Source organism: Carcharhinus amblyrhynchos, chromosome 1, assembly GCF_965287045.1.
Source record: "Carcharhinus amblyrhynchos chromosome 1, sCarAmb.v2.hapA, whole genome shotgun sequence".
NCBI lineage: Eukaryota > Metazoa > Chordata > Chondrichthyes > Carcharhiniformes > Carcharhinidae > Carcharhinus > Carcharhinus amblyrhynchos.
This window is the reverse complement of record NC_137324.1, coordinates 75,663,701-75,684,459: the sequence shown is the minus strand read 5'-3', so window position 1 is coordinate 75,684,459 and position 20,759 is coordinate 75,663,701. Positions and strand designations below refer to the sequence as shown.

The window sequence follows — 20,759 nt, the reverse complement described above, 5'->3', positions numbered from 1 at the left end:
CTCTACAGTAATTGAAGCAATTTGTTCCAACACGATATTCTGTCAAAAGCTGTCTTCCCTTTGCTACTTCAATTAATCTCTGCAGTTTGATCTAGTCTCTACTTGAGAGAATAAAGGCTATCACTGTTTTAAAGAGGCAATGTGTTGTGGGAATCCAGTCTTAAAGGTCACAGATAGCTTTTGAAGTAAGGTTTGTTATAGCAGTGTGATTTTTTTTCTCAGTATTTCATACAACACCAATTTGCAATAACATGCCACTCTTATAGTCAGAATATTGGCTTCAGTGGTGATACAATGGACTTTTATCGACAAAACCCAAATAAAACTGTCATTTGAACATGTTGGCTTCCAGTTGGAAGTAATGTCAGGTCCCAGTCAGAGAAAAGAACATATTTGTGGACATTCAATTTCCTGTTTTTAATATCCGGCTGTGAGATAAATGGAACGCGATCATTTTGAGATGTCTTAATCTTGATGACCCAAAGGAGTTGTCTTTCAAGTTTGCCAGTGTAATGGATCAAGTTATTGAGCTGGCATAAAAGTGACATTTCCAATCACGCCCATTATCAAAGAAACTTTTTAGATGAAGTTGAATTAACCTATGTCTATCTATTCATGAATAAAAACTTGTCACTTGAATAATTTCACAACAAATTTTCATTCTAATATGTTGGGATGATGACAAACACTAAAAGAAAACGTCAAAGTTTTAATATTATCATTTTACACCAGATTATTTTTGCAATCAGTACTGCGATGAAACTAAGAAGGACGTGTACACTTCAGATGGTGTTTAAATGCTTCCCTGTTATTGTTGGTAAATCTTTCTATCAGGGCTCCAGTAAAAACTGGCAATTCATTTACTTGGAACTTAAGTGGTATAAAAATGTAAGCATAAAAATGACAATCAGAGATCTTATCACAACAATGCTTAATGCTTTTGTACTCAATAACTCATTCTGCTACTTTAATAGCAGTATTAACCTGCTTGTTTTAAACGAGTTATAGCCCCTGTTAAAACAGGAGCAATGAAACTGTGTATAAAACTGTTGACAGTCATTTCTACCCTCTGGCTATATTTGCACTGTAATAGAAAAGCAGATACAGTATTACATTTGTTTCTACAATTTTTCTGTAGTTTTGCTCCAAAGTACATATCTTAAATTAGTAAGAATGCGTTGCTATTTCCTAAATTTTATAAAGATACATGTTCAGGGGATAAGGTGAAAAGTTTGGTTCAGCTCGATCACCTCGAGACCTGATTTCAAATCAAGCCCAAACTGATGGGATGGAAATCTCTGCCTATAAGAGTCCTAATGAAATGAGCTAGCGAATGTTCAATGCCATTTGTAATGGGAATGGACATAAAGTTAAACCTACTCTAACCTAAACTAAATTTAAAATCTCATTTAGTGACACCACAGAATGTCTGCTGTGGGTACTGGAAAATAAATGTTACATTACATTGTATTGGGATAGAGTACAGAATGTCTTTCTTTTTAAGTAGCCCCGCTTTAAGTTGTTTCACTTTAAAGTTGTATAGTTTATAGGACAGATATTCCTGATTTTTGCCTCTTCAATCTTGATCTGACGTTGTTTTGCAACATTGAGTATCACCCTTGCACAATGTTGAACATAATCTTGCATTATTTCACATCATCGTTTTCACCAATGTGATGTTAGGTCGTGTAAGACAATCAGCACTATTGTGAATTAAGTGCAACCAGAAGCATTCATTCGTACTCAAAGAACTCAGGATCTGTTTTTCAATGGAACAAAATTCTCATTGAAGAATGCTCTAACCAACAGGTTTTGGTTTGAAAGGAGGAATCCTGGGTTGCTCATTTCTATGTAGAAAAGGCCTATTTTCAGGTACTGTAACTGGACGAGTAGTCCAGAGAACCAGTGCAAGATCTGAGAACCTGGGTTCAAATCCCGCCATGGCAGATAGTAAAATTTGAATTCAATAAAATGCTGGAGTTAAAAGTCTACTGTTGACCATGAAACTATTGTCAATTGTCCGAAAAAAATCTCCTAATTCACAAATATCTTTTAGGGAAGGAAATCTGCTGTCTCTCCCTGGTTTGGACGAATGTGACTCCAGATCCACAACAATGTAGTTGATTCTCAGATGCCATCTGAAATGGAGGGCTATTAGGGATGGGCAATAAATGCTGGCCCAACCAGCTGTCATCCTGTAACTTTTTTTTAATTGAAAGCCCCAGATTTGTCTGCTGCGGAGCTTTACTTTGGGTGAGACAGGGAGCCAATTCTAAACTCTGTGAGACAGAGGCATTTGTTACTGTATATAGATAAAATTTCCTTGTCACAGGGCTTTTTTGGGTGAAAAAATATTAAATATATATATATATAAGTACGCACCCTTCAGCTGTCTGACTCTGCAATTTTCTGATTAATAGAGGGTTATAAGCCTGGTAGGTAGGGATATGTTTGGCACAACTTGTGGGCCAAAGAGCCTGTTTCTGCTGTAGTTTTTCTATGTTCCATGTTCTAATATTGGAGTCCCAAATCAGTCCCTATACCAACGTTGCAGCAGATGAGGCAGAGAAGTCATTTTAAAGCCAGAAAGAGAACCCAGCATCAAGCTGCTAATCACTCAAAGCTACCTCCACTAAAATTCTTCAGTGATGTCCTCAAAGTATCCCTTAAAAAGGTAAAACATTTCCATTGACTCACGATGACTGATCAAAGTGGACGAAGTTTCATACAAGGTGGCGCCAAACATTTGAAAATATATAAAGATAAATCAAGTGTGGAGAAAGTACAAAAAACCTCCCATCACTTCATCTAATCACCTCCGTAAATAATACCTGCCCCACATTGTGCACTGGACTGATCAGCTAGCTCAGAACTCATCACTGGAAGTAAGTCACCTATGAACCTGAGAGACTACTTAAGAATAAAGTTAAGTCAGCCTGTTCCCTAATTTGAACATTTACTGTATTTATTTTTTATTAATTGATTTATTTTATTCTATAAGTAATTTCATTACGGAGTCCATAGTGTTGCACGTGTACAATGCAGTATTTCAACATGTACATTTATTGTTAGGGCAAGAAGTGTCAAAGGAACCTAACTCCAGTTTAAACGTGGATTCCTATGGAAATCTATGATTCATTTAAAGTTGCTTCACTTAAAGTCATGTTTTTCGCATTGTCATGCACTCCTGAAAATCTCGATTTTCACTGAAATGATCTGAAGTAAGGACTTACTATAGACGGCTTTTTACTCTGCATCTACCTAACTTAACCATGGCACTTAAAGACAAATCTATCAATCTGTCCTGCAAGCAAGAAGTCACACCCATTGGGTGTTTGTTTTAGAAAACTGCAGTAACTCACTTTCCATAGCAAGAGGGAAATAGGTTCTTGGTGCCAAACATTTTCAGTTTATTTTCTATTCAACAGAAGTTGTAATTGTCACCGTCACGACAGAGTGTGAGTTCAGCAGTAAAACGTATAAAAATTTAATCTGTATTGTGCAACAGTAGCTAGCTGTTTATGAATAAAAAGCTAATTATAAGATTTACAAAGTCCTGAGTCATAAAGTGATAATTGACTGCTAATTATGACTCACTAACTTGTAGCTATTGCATCACAATCAATCAAATGACTGAAGTAAAATACATAAAAGTTGGCAATTGGATTGATAGTTTAACAGTGGAAAATCTGTTCAAAAATACATGGATTAAATCCAAATTTAAGTTCCATTGGCTAGGCAGCACAGACACAGGGGCTGAATGGTCTCCACCTGTGTGGTAACTCCCTTTTCACAGAACGGTTATCACCAGCAATATCAAAGAATGTAGAAAAACCTAGTGCTGAGGTAAAAAAAATGAGCTAAAAAGAAACAAAAGGGAAATGAAAAATGGCTAGCAAGTAATCTAATGGAGCAGAAATAGCTTCGATGGAACTTTAGAAGTAAAATAACATTTTGAAGGAAGGGTGAGAGTGTACATCGATGAAGGAAGGAGTCTAAATAAAGTATGGCGAAGACATTAAATAAAAATATTATAATGTTCTTACAGAGGATGGTGAAAGTGAGAACGTTGGTCTACTAGAGGAGGATATGGAACAATGGGTAAAAATACCTACAGAATAGTGTTTGTTTTCAAAAGATTGCGAAAATTGATGATGGATAAGTTACGCCATACCAGGATGGCATGCATCCCAGGCAGTTCAAAGAAGTCAGAGGGCAGATAGCAGAGGTGTGGCTGCTGTCGTGTACGGTCTGACATATCTAGTGTTAATGTGGGTTTGAGTTTGGTACCGCCCACACAGTGAACACACATAGGGGTCAGTCTGGTGTTGGACTGAGACATGTGTGTATGCAAGCATGGAGACAGCTCATAGCTTGAAAATTTTACTCTAGATATCCACATTGATCTTGTACTTGATAAATACATATGGTTAACCTAATTAAGACTATGAAGAATTTGTTGGGCCCTAGTGAACAATATCCAACACACTACACCATGCTGGGAAAGAATGGAACAAAGAACAAAAAACAATACAGCACAGGAACAGGCCCTTCAGCCCTCCAAGCCTGCACCAATCATATGTTCCTAACTAGACCATCCGTTTGTATCCCTCTATTCCCAGTCTGTTCACGTGGCTATCTAGATAAATCTTAAATGTTCCTAGCGAGTCTGCCTCAATCACTTTGCTTCTTAGTGCATTCCAGGTCCCCACCACCCTCTGAGTAAAATACGTCCCCTGTATGTCTGTATTGAAACTTGCCCACCCCCCACCTCCACTTACCTTGAACTTGTGACCCCTTGTGTTTGTCATTTCCGACCTTGGAAAAAGCTTCCAACTGTTCACCCTATCTATGCCCGTCATAATGTTATAAACTTCTATTAGATCGTCCCTTAACTTCCATCTTTCCAGGGAGAACAACCCTAGTTTACTCAATCTCACTTCATAGCTCAGACCCTCCATATCAGGCAACATCCTGGTAAACCTTTTCTGTACTCTCTCCAAAGCCTCCATGTTCTTCTGGTAGTGTGGCGACCAGAAGTGGACGCAATACTACAAATATGGCCTAACCAATGTTCTATATAACTGCAACATCATAAGTCAACTTTTATACTTTATGCCCTGTCCAATAAAGGCAAGTATGCCATATGCCTTCTTCACCACCTTTTCCACCTGTGTTGCCACCTTTAAGGATCTGTGGACTTGCACACCCAGATCCCTCTGGGTGTCTATACTCCTGATGGTTCTGACATTTATTGTACAGCTCCCCCCTGCATTAGATCTAGCGAAATGCATCACTTTGCATTTATCTGGATTAAATACCATCTGCCATTTCTCCACCCAATTTTCCAGCCTATCTATATCCTGCTGTATTCTCTGGCAATGTTCATCACTATCCGCAACTCCAGCAATCATTGTGTCATCCGTGAACTTACTAATCAGACCAGCTACATCTTCTTTCAAATCATTTATATACATCACAAACAGCAGAAGTCCCAGTACAGAGCCCTGCAGAACACCACTAGTCATGATGTGGAGATGCCAGCGTTGGGACTCAGGTAAACACAATAAGATGTCTCAGAATACCAGGTTAAAGTCCAACAGGTTTATTTGGTAAGAAATGTCACTAGCTTTCAGAGAGCTGCTTTAACCTGATGTTGTGAGACTCCCTACTGTGAACACCACTAATCACAGACCTTCAATCAGAAAAAGATCTCTCCACTGCTACCCTCTGTCTTCTATGGCCAAGCCAGTTCTGAATCCACCTAGCTAGTTCACCCTTGATCCCGTGTGATTTAACCTTTTGCACCAGCCTGCCATGAGGAGCCTTGTCAAATGCTTTACTAAAATCCACGTAGACGACATCCACGGTGCTTCCTTCGTCAATCATTTTTGTTACCACCTCAAAAAACTCAACCAAATTTGTGAGGCATGACCTTCCTCATACAAAACCATGTTGTCTATCGCTAATGAGACTATTCTGTTCTAAATGCGTATGCACCCTATCTCTAAGATTCTTCTCCAACAATTTCCCCACTATGGACTTTAAGCTCACTGGCCTATAATTACCTGGGTTATCCTTGCTACCCTTCTTAAATAATGGGACCACATTTGCTATCCTCCAATCCGCTGGGATCTCACCTGTGTCCAATGAAGAAACAAAGATTTCTTTCAGAGGCCCAACAATTTCATCTCGTCTCCCACAATAATCTAGGGCAGATGCCATCTGGTCCTGGGGGTTTGTCTACCTTAATGCTTCCTAGAATACCTAACACTTCCTCCCTTGTAATTGTGATTTGTTCTAACAAGTAAAAACTCAGATAAAATGCAAAGCAAAAGTAAAATCCTGCAAGACTAAAAAAAATCCAAGAAGGATTCTGACCTGAAGTAAAGCTCAAGGAGCAGACACACAAAGGACAATTGCAAAGGAAAAGGTCCAAAGAGAGACTTAGAAGCTGAAGGCAGAACCTTAAAATTCTTCTCTGCAGCAGAAGATGCCATGGGATCTTGGAATTTTAGCTCCAATTCCAAGAGCAAAGAATCAGCAGACCTAGCAGAAGTGAGCTAAAACTGTTAAATTCTAGGATACAGCAAGTCCTGATAAACATTTAAACAGTTCAGTGGTTATAAATTGTCATTTAAAAATTTGGTCAGAAAACCAAGATTCCTGAGTCAGCGCTTAGACAAATGGCATCTGAACTTGCTCTGAAATGAAAAACTAATTAATTAATTTGCTGCAATTGTGACTAAAGGATCAGTTTTAAAGACCAGCAAAGGCCAGGATTGAACACTTTTATGACCCTAAAACATAGAGGTGAAGCAAAGATGTCTGCAGCTAGTTGATCCAAGCAGCCATTGTTTAAATCTCTTCCAAGGCTCAGTATGCAGCAGGAGCCTGTCAAAACCAGCTGGCACAAATAAACACTTTGCCTTCAAACAAATAGTGCTGCCATCTTGAATTTCAGAGGCTCCTTCAAGCTGATCCTACTCTTTAAAATTGTTTAACCGTGGATCAAAAATCCAACTTGCTTTGGACTCATCCAAAAATGGATCTTCAATTAAAACTTGAACTTTGAACAGCAGAGGTATCTAATAAGCACTGTACAAAATGTCAGGAACAGGAGAAGAAATTGCTGATGAATCAGAACAGTTGTTTGAAAGCAGATTTATCAACTAGAACTGATGCACTTCTTGAACCTCGGTAATATCTGAACAACGTAAAGGATGAAATGTGCAGAGTTTTGGAACAGCAAATCTGGACTTTAAAAACAGAAAAGGTGAATTATACAAAACAGATTGATGCTCTAATGAATCAATTGAAGAATTTGAGGAGTCATCAGTGACCAAGGAGGAAAGATTCTTCAAAGAACTGAATGCCCAGATAAAGTTGTGAAACTTATGTAAGAGCTCCACAGATAACTCTGAAAAAATACATACCAGATTTCTTGCTGAGCAGAAAGAAAAGACTCACGGTGGTCAGTTTCAACAAAGTGCTGCTCCTGGATGGCCGTGGCCACCTTCTATGCTTGCCTAAGTGGAATTGCGGTCGGTGCAGACTTGATGGGCTGAATGGCCTCCTTCTGCACTGTTCTATGGCTGGCTGCCAGTGTGGCCAAACAGATCTTGCTTGGCCACAAAAGTAGTGGTGACGAGGTGTGAAGAGATTAACATCCGACAACTTCTACTGAAATAAGTTAAAGCATCTTGCTTTTTTGCGTAGGAGGATGAATAATAACCCCTCTCTTGAGCCATGTCACTACAGAGCACCAAGCCGGATCTTCTGGGAAACTGTACATAGCATGTTGCCAAACAAGACAAAGTGAGGTCAAGCTGCTTTGTACAGGCTGAAAGTCTTTGATGGGATCCCCTTCTCAATGTCATAAGAGCAGACATATGGCTGTGCCAGCAGTCCTGAAAATTATACGTTTAAAGCCAACTCCTACGTTTGCTCTCCTTGGTCACCTTGTCATCAGGCTGGTTGGAAATATCAGGCAGTTAGAGCCACGCTTGAAGAGAAGCCAAAAGAAAATGCCAAGCTTCACTATGAGAAAAAGAAGGAAGTTTTAAAACTGAAGAAAGCAGCTGAGAAGAACGTTGAAAGCAAAATTGCCAAGTAGGCTGCAGTTCTGAAACAAGGTGCTGTTCTTGTTTAATACATTCATTCAGAGACATTGACAATAAAAGCTGAAAAACTGGAAAAGAGAAATACCATCAAAATTTTAGCTAAAGTTGTGAAACAAATGTATGCGAAAGTTCAGTTGTTGAAATATGAACTTCAATATGCATTGTGGTGAGCCACAAGATAAAAAACGGAAAATGTTCCACGGACAAGCACAGCATTCGTCCATCCCAGAAAATACAGGATAAATCAACAATTACCTTGTCTCAAAACTGTTGAATTGAAAAAGTGCAGTTCAAAGCAAAGAAAAAGAGGATGGAAAAATACACTGATGCCAAACAACCTCCAAATCAACAAAGTTTACCTGCTATGACATAGCTTACCACTCCCTCAACAGTAGAGTAAATGAGATGTGGGAGGGTTATAAGGCCTCCAGACCACCTGAAGCTATGAAGTCAGAGACTTAAAGGGATTGGGGTGGGAAAAGATAGGGTAGTAATAATGATGTAAATATAAGGGCTAAATTAGAATAACTTGAAATGCATTGGATAAAGACTTGGAGGGATTAGTGTAAAGAATTAGCTTATCTCAGATTAGTGTGGAACTGAGTACAGTACCCCCCTCACTATGATGCAAGCGATCACATAACCCACCTCTAAAGGTCAGTCTCATGTTGGACAGAGCCATGTGCACAAGCCAGTATGGAGATAACTCCTAGTCTGAACGCTTCACAGTAAATATGTACACAATTCCGTAGTTAATAAGTGCATACAGTTAACCTACTTAAGACTCCAAAAACTTTACTAACATCTACCAAACAGTAACCAACATCCTACAGCAATGCAATCTTTCAATGCTCATTAAATGTGAAAATTGTACTTTGTAACTGGAAAGCAGCCAATGTAGTCAATAAAGCAAATATTTTTTAAAGAATGGAGATAAGGAATAATCTGCCACATTACAGAGAAGTTATTCTACCATTAGTTATAGACAAACTCATCAAAACTATAATATGAAAAAACTGTTCAGGAATACATGATATGGACTCATTAAGGACAAGTTGGGGAAAAACTTGTAGCTTCACTTGGCACAGAGCTACATTAACTCCCTGGGGGCTGACAGCACCACTGGCCGCTATCTGTGCAACCGGTACAAGTTCCTTCAATGATATTAATGAGAATATTACACAGGCCGCACAGGTAATGGCCCATAGTATTGGTTGTCTGGGACTAGACAACCAAATGTAAATCTAAAGAGGTGCTACGTGAACGAATTTCTGCCCCCACGTTTGACAAATTTTTACAGAATTTTTAAAAGAAATTGCTGTTTAGATTCAATTCCCTTTATCGATTTCATCAATTATTTCAGAAGACATTCATTATGGTTTATCAGAAAAATTTGAGTCTATTGTATAAGAGGAAATGTTGATAGGCAAGTAGATTAAGGGTTATGGGGAGAGAGCGGGAATGTGGAACTGAGACACGACAGATCAGCCATGATCTTATTGAATGGCAGGGCAGGCTCGAGGGGCTAGATGGCCTACTCCTGCTCCTATTTCTTATGTTCTTATGTACCCTGGATATTATTATGACCAGAATGGGAGGGGTTGATCTAGCCACACTACTCCACACAGATCACAATACTACTGCACATGTTTAATACACCAAAATGGCCAATTATTTACCTTAGCTACTGTTATCCCAGAAAAAGAGAGATTTTATTCAGGTTTCTCTCTATAAACTCAGAATGACTGATTTATTATAAAACAAGAACTGGTTAACACACTATTTGTAATTGGAAAGTATAACTATTGATCCCTTTTAAAATATCTCACCGCTGGAAAACCCATGATGGGGTGTGTCATCAGTGGCACTGTAAGATCCCATCAGTGTAAACAGCAGCAAGATTTCGGTGACAGTTCCCAAAGTTTACAGTTTATGATTAGGATAAATGGGTAGTGCTTGAATTGGAGAAAAGTTGCAAGTGATGCACCCCAGACTCAATGATGGTTAAATCCTGGTTATTTAGACTGGGGCATATGAGAAATAATCTCAAGTTGCTGACATTACAATATTCAGAATTTGACAACAGTAAAACCAAACATCAGAACTGAACAAACAGGTTAATGGAGTGGGCAGAGGATAGTTGCAATTTCCTGTTGATAAGCATGAGCTACTATATTTTGGGAGAAACACAAGAAATGTACTCAAGGGAAAGACACTGTAAAGTTTTGATGTACATATAGAACAAATATGTAATTCCTTAAAAGTGATTAGGCAAGCTGATGAAGCCATAATAAGCCAAAAGCTTTTTGGGTTTGTTGATAATGGCATAGAGTGTAAGAGCTCATTCATGATGAATTTGTACAAAACATTGCTGAGGCCACAGTTAGAACATTGTATGCTGTTTGGGTATCTCAGTATTGTTACGATCTCAGCTGATGTTAATACTGGACAAGTCAGATTCCAGCGTGAAACCTGACTTGACACAATTCAGCAATTTTTCAAAAAGCATGAAGTTACTGAATAAATTCACTGCTGGTCAACTTTTCAAGAATAACATCTTTATTAAAACAAGAAAAATGAACTACATTACACTAGACAAAAAGGCCAGAAGTATCTCAGTAGATATACAAGAAGATGATTCAATTTCCCAATATTCTTTTACCCAGCCATATCTTTAAAAACACATATAATCAGTGACGAATTACCACTAACCTGACAAAAATGCTTCCTGTTTGGGATTAACACACATGCAAATGGCTTCCTGCCAGTAAATCCTTGAGCAATTATTTGAAGCTTCTCTTCCAATTCGTTCCACCCTCCCTTCATACACCCAAATACTTTAGACTTATTTTAAAATTATGATTTTATACAAACATATGAAAATACAAAATAACGTATAGCAGTGGGCTATACGGCCCCTTAAGCCTGCTCCATCTTTCAATACCTTCGCTTTTGATCTGTTTGTGTTTCGAGCTCTGCATTCCCGTCTACCCTCAATGATCCTTGATTTTCTTGCCTAACAAGAATCCACCTTCCTTTGTCTTAAAAATATTCAGTTACCCCACTTTCACTGCCCTTTGAGACAGAGAGTTTCAAAGTTGCACAACTCAGAGAAAAAAAATCTCATCTCTATCCTGTAAGGGCAACCCTTAACCTCTAAACAGAGTTCCTTAGTTTGGGAGTCACCCACAAGACAAAACATTCTTTCTTGTTTACCTTGCCAAGGCCATTCAGGATCCTGTATGCTTCAATCAAGTCAATCCTCACTCTTCTAAACTTCAGTGAAAACAAGTCCGGCCTGTCCAACCTATCCTCATAAAACAACCCACTCATTTAGTAGCAATACTACTAAACTGAATCTATAACTGACTATTCAGTTAATTATTATCCCACTAGCTTTGTACATTTCTCAGAGAGTTGAAAAATCCCTGTCTTCACTCTCTGATAGACACTGAATTGTTCCCTGTCTTTCTCTGTACCTCTGTATCACTTGACTACTGTTGCCAGGCCTCAGCTCAGTTTTTCCCACTTCCTGTTTATTTCCCAAAATCACCAAACATTTTTCCCCCCTTTAACCCATCTTTTTAACTCCAGGAGTCTTAACACACACACACACACACACACACACACACACACACACATATATATAAATTCAACTTAAACATTTTACATTCTCACATTATGTGAAGGTTATTGAAGTCATTTTGAGTAGAATGGAGTTTTATAAATACAATACTACAGATGGGAAACTAAAGTTATGAGAAGAGATTTGACACGCTGGAATATTTTCTACTAGAATGGGAAGGCTAAGAAGATATTTAACAGAGATTTTTTAACACTAGAAAGGATTTTGATGGAGTGAATAAATCATTCCGATCAGGATCTGAGTCAATGCATGGATAGTCCTCGCTGCTTGCCTGGAGATAACCAATATGCAGGGTGTAGATAAAACTGAGGACAAAAGAAATGACCATACACTGAAAAAGTAGCTTGCCAGAAGAAGAAAAACACAGCCGATCTTAGGCCTTATGTTCTTATTATGTAGGCCAAAACTATTCCTTTGGACCACATGGGGAATGGAATCAGTCTCTACAGTCATAACAATGTCAAATCCAGAAGTGGCACAAACCCTGGCACAGTCCATCATCTCCCAACTCAGAAGGAATAGTTTTTAAAAATAATCCACTGACAGGTGGATCAATGAGGAGCCTCTACTTTAAAATTGTCATTAAGAAACATAAACATAAGAACATAAGAACGTAAGAAATAGGAGCAGGAGTAGGCCATCTAGCCCTTCGAGCCTGCCCCGCCATTCAATAAGATCATGGCTGATCTGTAGTAAAGAGATAGGTTAGAAAAAATTTATTTAAGCAGATGATTCTCATATTTGCTAATGAGTCTTCATAAAGTAAGCATAAAATTAAAGAGGTTATATTGTGTGGGAATGAGATTATATGCTTCAATTAAGTTATAACAGAATTAAAATGTAAATGTTCAACCACTGCACTTCCCTTAGTTTGTTTAGTCTTAGTTTAAAAATGTGTTCAATTCAAACCAGCTAAAATAATGAAACTTTGGGTGTTTTGGTGACTCAAACATGGAGACAATTGAGGTAGATTCTTATTTTCATCAGTTGGATAAGTAGATTGCCCACTGGTTACAGAATATGGCTGTTATTACTGAATGAAAATGGGTTGGGTTTTATAAAGGGCAGGCAATTTGTTTCACCAGATTAACTCACAGGCATGAAGATGAAAATCTACCCTGTTATATCCATTTGAGTGGATAGCAAGCATATTGGATTTTTGTTTGATGAATCCTCTGTGAAATATAACTCATGTGGTCTGCACTGATTCCAAATCTAGATCCTTGTGGCCTTCAGGGTGTCTGGGAACAGTATCAAACAGCCATCTGCCATTAGCCTGAAGGCATCTTTCTGACCACACTACAAGGTCACACTAGCTATAAAGATTACATTAGCTGGCTATACAGTGCCAACTTGCTTCCATTATCAGTTATTGCAGCAAAAATGTTTAGCCTACTGAACACACATCTGTATGTTCCCTTAGCTGTAATTGAGAAAGTGCTCACTGACATCCATACGCCCTCGGTACTTCCACTAATAGGAAAATGGTAACATTTATTAATGTAATGTATTATAAGATTAGTTCATTTCATTTTCAATTAAGTTAGGCTTGTTATTTAAATATTTGGTGTTATTCTTCAGTAAGTGATCAGATCACTTATTGTAACCTTGATTAGCTCCAAAAGATCTATTAGCAACATTTACCCCATGGCAAGAACATTTCAGTACATCTATTTTTGTACAGTGACTAAAGGATGTACATTAGAAGGTGAAGGTTAATCATTTCCTGAAAGATGAATATGAAGCACTGAGGGTGTGTGTGAACCTGTTCACTGTTTCATATATTCATGTTCACAAATTGTTAGCCTAAGCTATATGACTTAATCAAATCTGAAGACGATGTCAAACACATTACACTATCAAATTACTGAAGCAAATAAAATCCCCTGAAATGTATTCATGGTGGGAGCATACTGCAAAGCTAAAACAATGGTGTAGGATTTTATGCTGAGTTCTCCAACTGTTTAATCTTTACTGTTTCTTTCAGTATTTTGATATGTCTGTAGCTAAGGAAAGCCACGCAGTAGCAAAGTGATAAAGGTCCGTTCAAGTTTCAAAACACGATGGTCTTGCCCACTGATTTCCAAAGTGTAGACACTTATACCTCCCAAATCTTCTCTTTCTTCTCCAAAGTACAGACGTGAAAACCTTGATTTGCTCTCTCCTATTTCTTCCTTAATTTTTGGCTCTTTGTAACTTGGTGTCTTACACGATGGCCCTTGGCTTATCATTTAACCTTCTTTAAACAAATTGCATCATAACATGAAAAATGCAAAGGGTTTTAAAAGACTTAAAAGAAATAGTAAAGGCTGGGGAAGATTATATTAATTTATTATCCGATTGCGTATTTTCATGTTTTGGATTGTATAAATAATTTAATGAATAATAGAAAATCTGAACCAAATAAGACTTGCAGACAAATACATTTATATAGTGAATTAAACATCACAAAGCATTTCAGCAAGGAGAAATGGATGATACACAGAAGTGACTGAAGGCAGAATTTAAACATGACATTTTTCAAACCATAAATAAGAAACATAGACCAAAGCAGACCAAGAGGGAAATGGGATAAGGCCTGAAAACAGATCGCAATGCATGATTAGTCTGACTCCATTTGTTGTGATGCAAGCAACACACAAATATTCTGCTTCCTGCTCACTATAATAACAGGAGCATGTACCACTGGTGAATGACTACACTTCTAAGAACATAAGAAATAGGAGCAGGAGTAGGCCATCTAGCCCTTCGAGCCTGCCCCACCATTCAATAAGATCATGGCTGATCTGAAGTGGATCAGTTCCACTTTCCCGCTTTCTCCCCATAACCCTTAATTCCCCTGTCTATCAGAAACCTATCTCCCTGTGACTTAATATACTTAGCGAGGTAGCCCCCACCACTTCAACGGGCAGAGAATTCCAGAGATTCACCACCCTTTGAGTGAAGAAGTTCCTCCTCAACTCTGTTCTAAACTGCTCCCCCTTCTCTTGAGGCTGTGCCCTCTAGTTCTGCTATCCTTTCTGAGCGGGAAGAATCTCTCTACCTCTACCCTATCCATCCCCTTTGTTATCTTATACGTCTCTATAAGATCCCCCCTCATCCTTCTAAACTCCAACGAGTACAGACCCAGTTTATTTAGTCTCTCTTCATAGGCCAACCCCCTCATCTCCGATATCAGCCTGGTGAACGTCCTCTGCACTCCCTCCAAGTCCAATATATCCTTCCACAATTGCGGCAACCAAAACTGCACACAGTACTCCAGTTGCGGCCTCACCAGTACCCTGTACAGTTGTAGCAAGACCTCCCTACTTTTATATTCTAGCCCCCTCGCTATAAAGGCCAACATTCCATTTGCCTTCTTGATCACCTGCTGCACCTGCAGACTGGGTTTTTGCGACTCGTGCAAAAGGACACCCAGGTCCCTCTGCACTGTAGCATGCTGCAGCTTTTCGCCTTTTAAATAATAATCCCTCCTACTATTATTTCTGCCAAAGTGGATAAAAAGGGAACTCACATTTATGCAAGGCTAGCACCAATTTAAACTCGCCTACGCTCGTCAAGCATAGGTGCATCCTGGCTGCAGCAGGCACTGGAAATGGCTTGGGAAGACTGTCTGATCCGCAAGAAGAATGAACACGGTGTACAAGGCATGATAGCATACTCCAAGACTCTCACTAAACATTGAAAGCCTTGGTGCAGGAGGAAGACAGGAGCAGGACAGGAGGAGCGAGGTCCTCTTTCTATAGAGGCAGTGGCAGCAGATTGTCAATGCAGGCAAGATGAACTCCAAACACCTGGGTGCAGTCCAGGAAGATGCTTAATGATTTGACACAAGTGGTCAAATTTAGTGAATGCCAGGGATGTCTCACTTTGTACTGGGCAGTCCAGCTTTTAGCTGATCTGGCAACTACCCAGTACCGAGTAGTTCATGTCAGCTATTTGTGAATTTACATGCACACTTACCTCAGTGCTCTTTTCTTTCCCCATCCACAGCAGCTTCAAAGCAACTGGGACAAAGAAACCGGTTGTTTTTTATATTTTGCCACCGCCTTACATGTTTCTTATGTAATGATATTACCCCTTCATCTCACAAGTATCTGGTATTGGTGGCCCCCATAAGTGACCATCCTAGTGAATCTATCAGCAGATGCAAGATCCTTACAAATTAAACTTGAACACTGCTCCATTCATAACCCTCTATTTCACTCAACCATCAACATTCTCCATCAAGCATGACTCATATCTAACATTCATAGCTTTATCTCACTCTCACACACTTAGCATTGTGGCAAGTCTCACATTTCATTGTTCCTTTCATTCTAGTCAGGGACAATACAATGAAATCCACTCTCCTGGCATAAGAAGCCAGTCATTGGCAGGGAACTGGGAACTGCTTCACGTCTCTTGCCCCAGACTGGAAAAAACTGGAACAAAGACATGCACTGGCCACAATGGTCACATTCACAGCTAGTGGCAGCTTTCACCTTATCCTAGGTAGAGGCTGGAGATGTCATTGGAGGCATCTGGGAATTTTGTAAAATCCTGCAGTGATGGCAGCTCCCTGCTGTGTTCCCACCCTGTGACGTAAGTGGAGCTGGGGTGGAAGTATCGTCAAATACCCCCTGCCAGTAGTGGGTAGCTAATAAGGAATGCACCAAAGAAAAAAATTGGTATAGCCACTGGGACATTACTGGCAGCAGTGGCTTCTCCACTCCCTCCCCATCAACAGCTGAGGCCAAAGCCCAGCATGTGACACTTGGTGGCCTACTGTTGGTATGCGAGAGACAAAGTGAGACCTGCCCCTCACCTCCTACTCTAATCCTTGAAGTGACAGCCAGCAGAGGGTAACAGCTGCTGTGATCAGGCGCCAGTTTGTTTCCTACCCACCTCGATGATTGTCGGACAGATATTGTCACACTTTATTTTAAGCTATGTTTGAAGTGATCAAGGAGCTCCTCTGTCTTGTAGTCTCCCACCACATCTCTCAGCTGCCCCAGGCACTCCCAGTGGCCCTCCATACCGCACACTCCACCTGCTATCTTTAATTGACAACCTCTAGGAAGATCTCCCAGATGAAGAGAACTCATAAACCACCACGCTAACGCCACAGAAATGGCCCCAGCTTCCATTTAAAAAATAAGGTTGAGATGAGGGCAATGCTCTCAGAAAACATCTTATTATGGTCTCCTTCTGAGAATCCCTCTTCCCCTCCTCCTTCTCCTCTTCTTCTTCTTTGCAGTTCTGTCCAATCTTTCACTCATGCCCTTGGGGAATGGTAACCAGAAGCTATGCGTCAGAGTCAAGAACTTCTTCACACGCAACACCATTCCCTGTCAACATAACCAATCTTAAACAAGTCTGCAAACCACCAATCGCTCTGTCAAATTCAGTCAGAATCAGCGCCAGTTCATGAGTAATGACCTCCAAGCAGTTGATGGGATTTAAACAGCACTACAGGGTTGGATTTTGCAGCCTGAGTCTCCTGGGCTTAAGGGACCAAGATTGTCAGGGTTCAGAGCAGCACGCGATCCATGAGCTAATGTTTGAATACCTCTGGAATAGAGTACAACGTGACACCGAATATCAGAGAGGGCAAAGATGCCGGTCAAATGCTACTTAGTGCAGGACATTATGTAAGCTGCAGCTCACACAGCATGGAACTAAGCAGACTGAAAGAGTCAGGCAGTGGTATACTGGCAGGATTTAGTGGTAGATCATGGCTGGAATTCTCCAGCCATTCATGACTTGCCATCGTCACCAGCGAGAACTGAGAATTTGACGCTCAGCCAAATCTTCGTTCACTGCAGCAGGACCGGAGAATGCCAGCGGCAGGCGAGATCACAGAACCCAGCCCCATATGTACGAAGCTCAGCTAAGGGTTGAACTGGACCTTCTGGACACCCATTTTAATACATGTTGTTTTGCGAATAATGTAAAGAATGATTTAATGTAATATAACTTGTGCATATGTCTGATCAGGCGCATGCTTTCTTTCCACTGGTTGCTCTCTTGATACCCACCAATTAATTTAAACACAACTGCGCAAGTCAATGACATATTAAACAGATGTATGCCTTCAGGAAACCTCAAATGCATGTCGCTAAATTTCACTGATACAAAATTATTTGATTTGATGCACAATGATACAGTGTAGCATGAAATATCTATGAAGGAAAGGGTATAACTAATCCCATCAGCTCTGTGGGGAAATTCTGATACTGCGCCACAAGAACAACAAAGGTTCAAGGTCAGATTTTTTGCTGTGGGGAGTTATTTCAGATTGGACAACAGTGGAAACAGAAGTGACCCGCACCAGGTTAGAGAAGGGCTGCACTTAGCCACTACTCCAGATCTATAGCAATGTGGTTGACTCTTAACTGTCCTCTGAAATAGCCTAGCAAGCCATTCAATTTAAGGGCAATTTGGACAACAAATGTCAGCCTTTCCGGTGATACCCACATCATTGAAATATTTTTTGAAAATTACGAAAATGCATCCGGTCGTCCTTACAACATGAATGCAAAAGTTGGAACATAATCAAGACACTGAAAGGTAAATTAAAGGCCACGGAGAGGTGGACCTGAATTATCAGAATCTTCATCCAAAGAGACAGCAGAGACCAGACCCTATTTCTTGCTAAAATGAGAACTGATTGGCAGGAGGTGGGATTCTGTCCATTCCTAAAAGGAAGTCCCATTTTGAAAATCTGCCTCCAGTCATTCCAGGAACAGCACTGTAGTGGCCAGAAGAGGCACTGCAGCTCGCTGCCTGGAAGTAAGTGATGGGAACTGGAAGAAAAGTAAGTGACAGAAATCAAGGGAAGACCTAGGGAGTTGGACAGGGGCAGTCGTGACTAAGTCTTGGGGTTAGGTTTGTGGGGAGGGAGGTCAATAGTGAGGGTATGCAAACAACCTGGAAGTTTTGATGAACCTGTGTCTGAGGTCATCATTCCAGATGTCGCAGCAGCCTTCTCAAAGGTCAACCCACAGAAAGTAACTGGCCCAGGTGGAGTAACTGGATGGGCACTCAGATCCTGTGCAGATCAGCTGGCGGAGGAATTCACAGACATCTTCAACCTCTCTTTACAACAATCTGAGGTCCCTATCTGCTTCACGACAACAACTATCATCCCGGTGCCTAAGAAAAACCAAGCAGCGTGCCTTAATGACTATCGGCCAGTGGCTCTGACATCCATCGAAAGGTTAGTCATGGCACAAATCAACTTCTGCCTGCCAGACTGCCTAGATCCACTACAGTTCACCTACCGCCGCAATAGGTCCACAGCAGACGCTATCTCCCTGGCTCCGCACTCAACTCTGGAATACCTAGATAACTTATGTCATATTTCTACTTATCAACTACAGCTCAGCCTTCAACACCATTATTCCCACGAAACTCATCTCCAAACTTCATGGCCTGGGGTTTGTCTCCACCCTCTGCAACTGGATCCTGAACTTCCTAACCTGCAGATCACTATCAGTAAGGATAGGCAACAATACCTCCTCCATGATCGTCCTCAACACCGGTGCCCCCAAGACTGTGGCCTCAGCCCTGACTATACTCCTTATACACCTATGATTGTGTAGCCAAGTTCCCCTCCAACTGGATTTTCAAATATGCTGATGGCACCACCACTGTGGGACGGATCTCAAACAATGACGAGGCACAGTATAGGAAAAAGATAGAGAATCCAGTGAACTGGTGCGACGATAATAATTTTTCCTTCAATGTCAACAAAACAAAAGAGATAGTCATCAACTTCAGGAAGCATAGTGGAGGACATGTCTACATCAATGGCTACGAAGTAGAAATGGTCAAGAGTGCCAAATTTTTAGGAATCCAGATCACCAGTGACCTGTCCTGGTCACTCCATGCCGATGTAATAGTTAAGAAAGCCCACCAACCTCCTCTGAGAACCAAGGAAATTTGGCACGCCTGCTACAACTTTTACCAACATTTACAGGTGCACCGCAGAAAGCATTCTATCTGATTGTATTACAGTTTGGTATGGCTCCTGCTCTGCCCAAGACTGTAAGAAACTACAAAATGTCACAAAAGAAACCTAGTCTATCACACAAAGCAGCCTCCCATCCATCGACTCTGTCTACACTTTCCACTGCCTCGGAAAAGCAGCCAGCATAATTAAGGACCCCACACACTGCAGACACAGTCTCTTCCACCTTTCCCCGTTGGGAAAAAGGTACAAAAGTCTGAGGACACTTACCAACCGACTCAAGAATGTTTTTTTTCCTGCTGCCATGAGACTTTTGAATGAACCTACTTGGCATTAAGTTGATCCTTCTCTACATCTTAGCTATGATTGTAACAGTACATTCTGCACTCTCCCCTTTTCTTCTCAATGTATGGTATGTTTTGACAGTGTAGTGCATAAAACACAATACTTTTCACTGTATACTAATACATGTGACATAGTAGATGGCCTGGTGGCACAGTGGTTAGAACTGCTGCCTCACAATGCCAGGGACCCAGCCTCAGGTGACTGTCTGTGCAGAGTTTACGTGTTGTCCCCGTGTCAGCGTCGGTTTCCTCCAGAAGGAGGTAACCATAGTTTGTTTTAAAGTGATCCCCCCTGCACCCCCCCAATCTATTAGGTGTCTGCAAGTCTAAAAAATTAATGCTAGGTGGGCAAAAACCTTTAAGTGGCAATTATGCAGCCTGCAATTTTCCGAGATCTTTGTGTTTCTGCATTTTTGGCCTCTTGCACAGAATCAACTTTATTTACTTCACCATTGGTAGCTATGTCTGCTGTTGTCTCAGCTGTGAGCTTTTGAATTTCCTCACTAACCCTCTCTGCCTCTCTATCCTCCATTAAAATATGCACCAAGCATTTAGTCATGCAATCTACTATCTGCTGGTGGAGTTTGGTGTCCGTTTTCTTTGGTAATGCTCTTTGGGATAGTTTACTATATTAAAGGTGCTAAATAATTCAAATTGTTGTTTATGTATCACACTCCCACTATGATAATGTT

General features: G+C 40.3%; 1 protein-coding gene and 1 pseudogene across 1 annotated transcript in view; one reads left to right on the top strand and one right to left on the bottom strand.

Annotated features, from left to right (window-relative positions):
• The window catches only part of LOC145351125 (large ribosomal subunit protein uL13 pseudogene), an 82,658-nt pseudogene extending 74,506 nt beyond the window's left edge, over positions 1–8,152 (top strand).
• Positions 1–20,759, bottom strand: part of sgcz (sarcoglycan zeta) — an 864,473-nt gene that overhangs the window by 594,447 nt on the left and 249,267 nt on the right. The window lies entirely within an intron of this gene.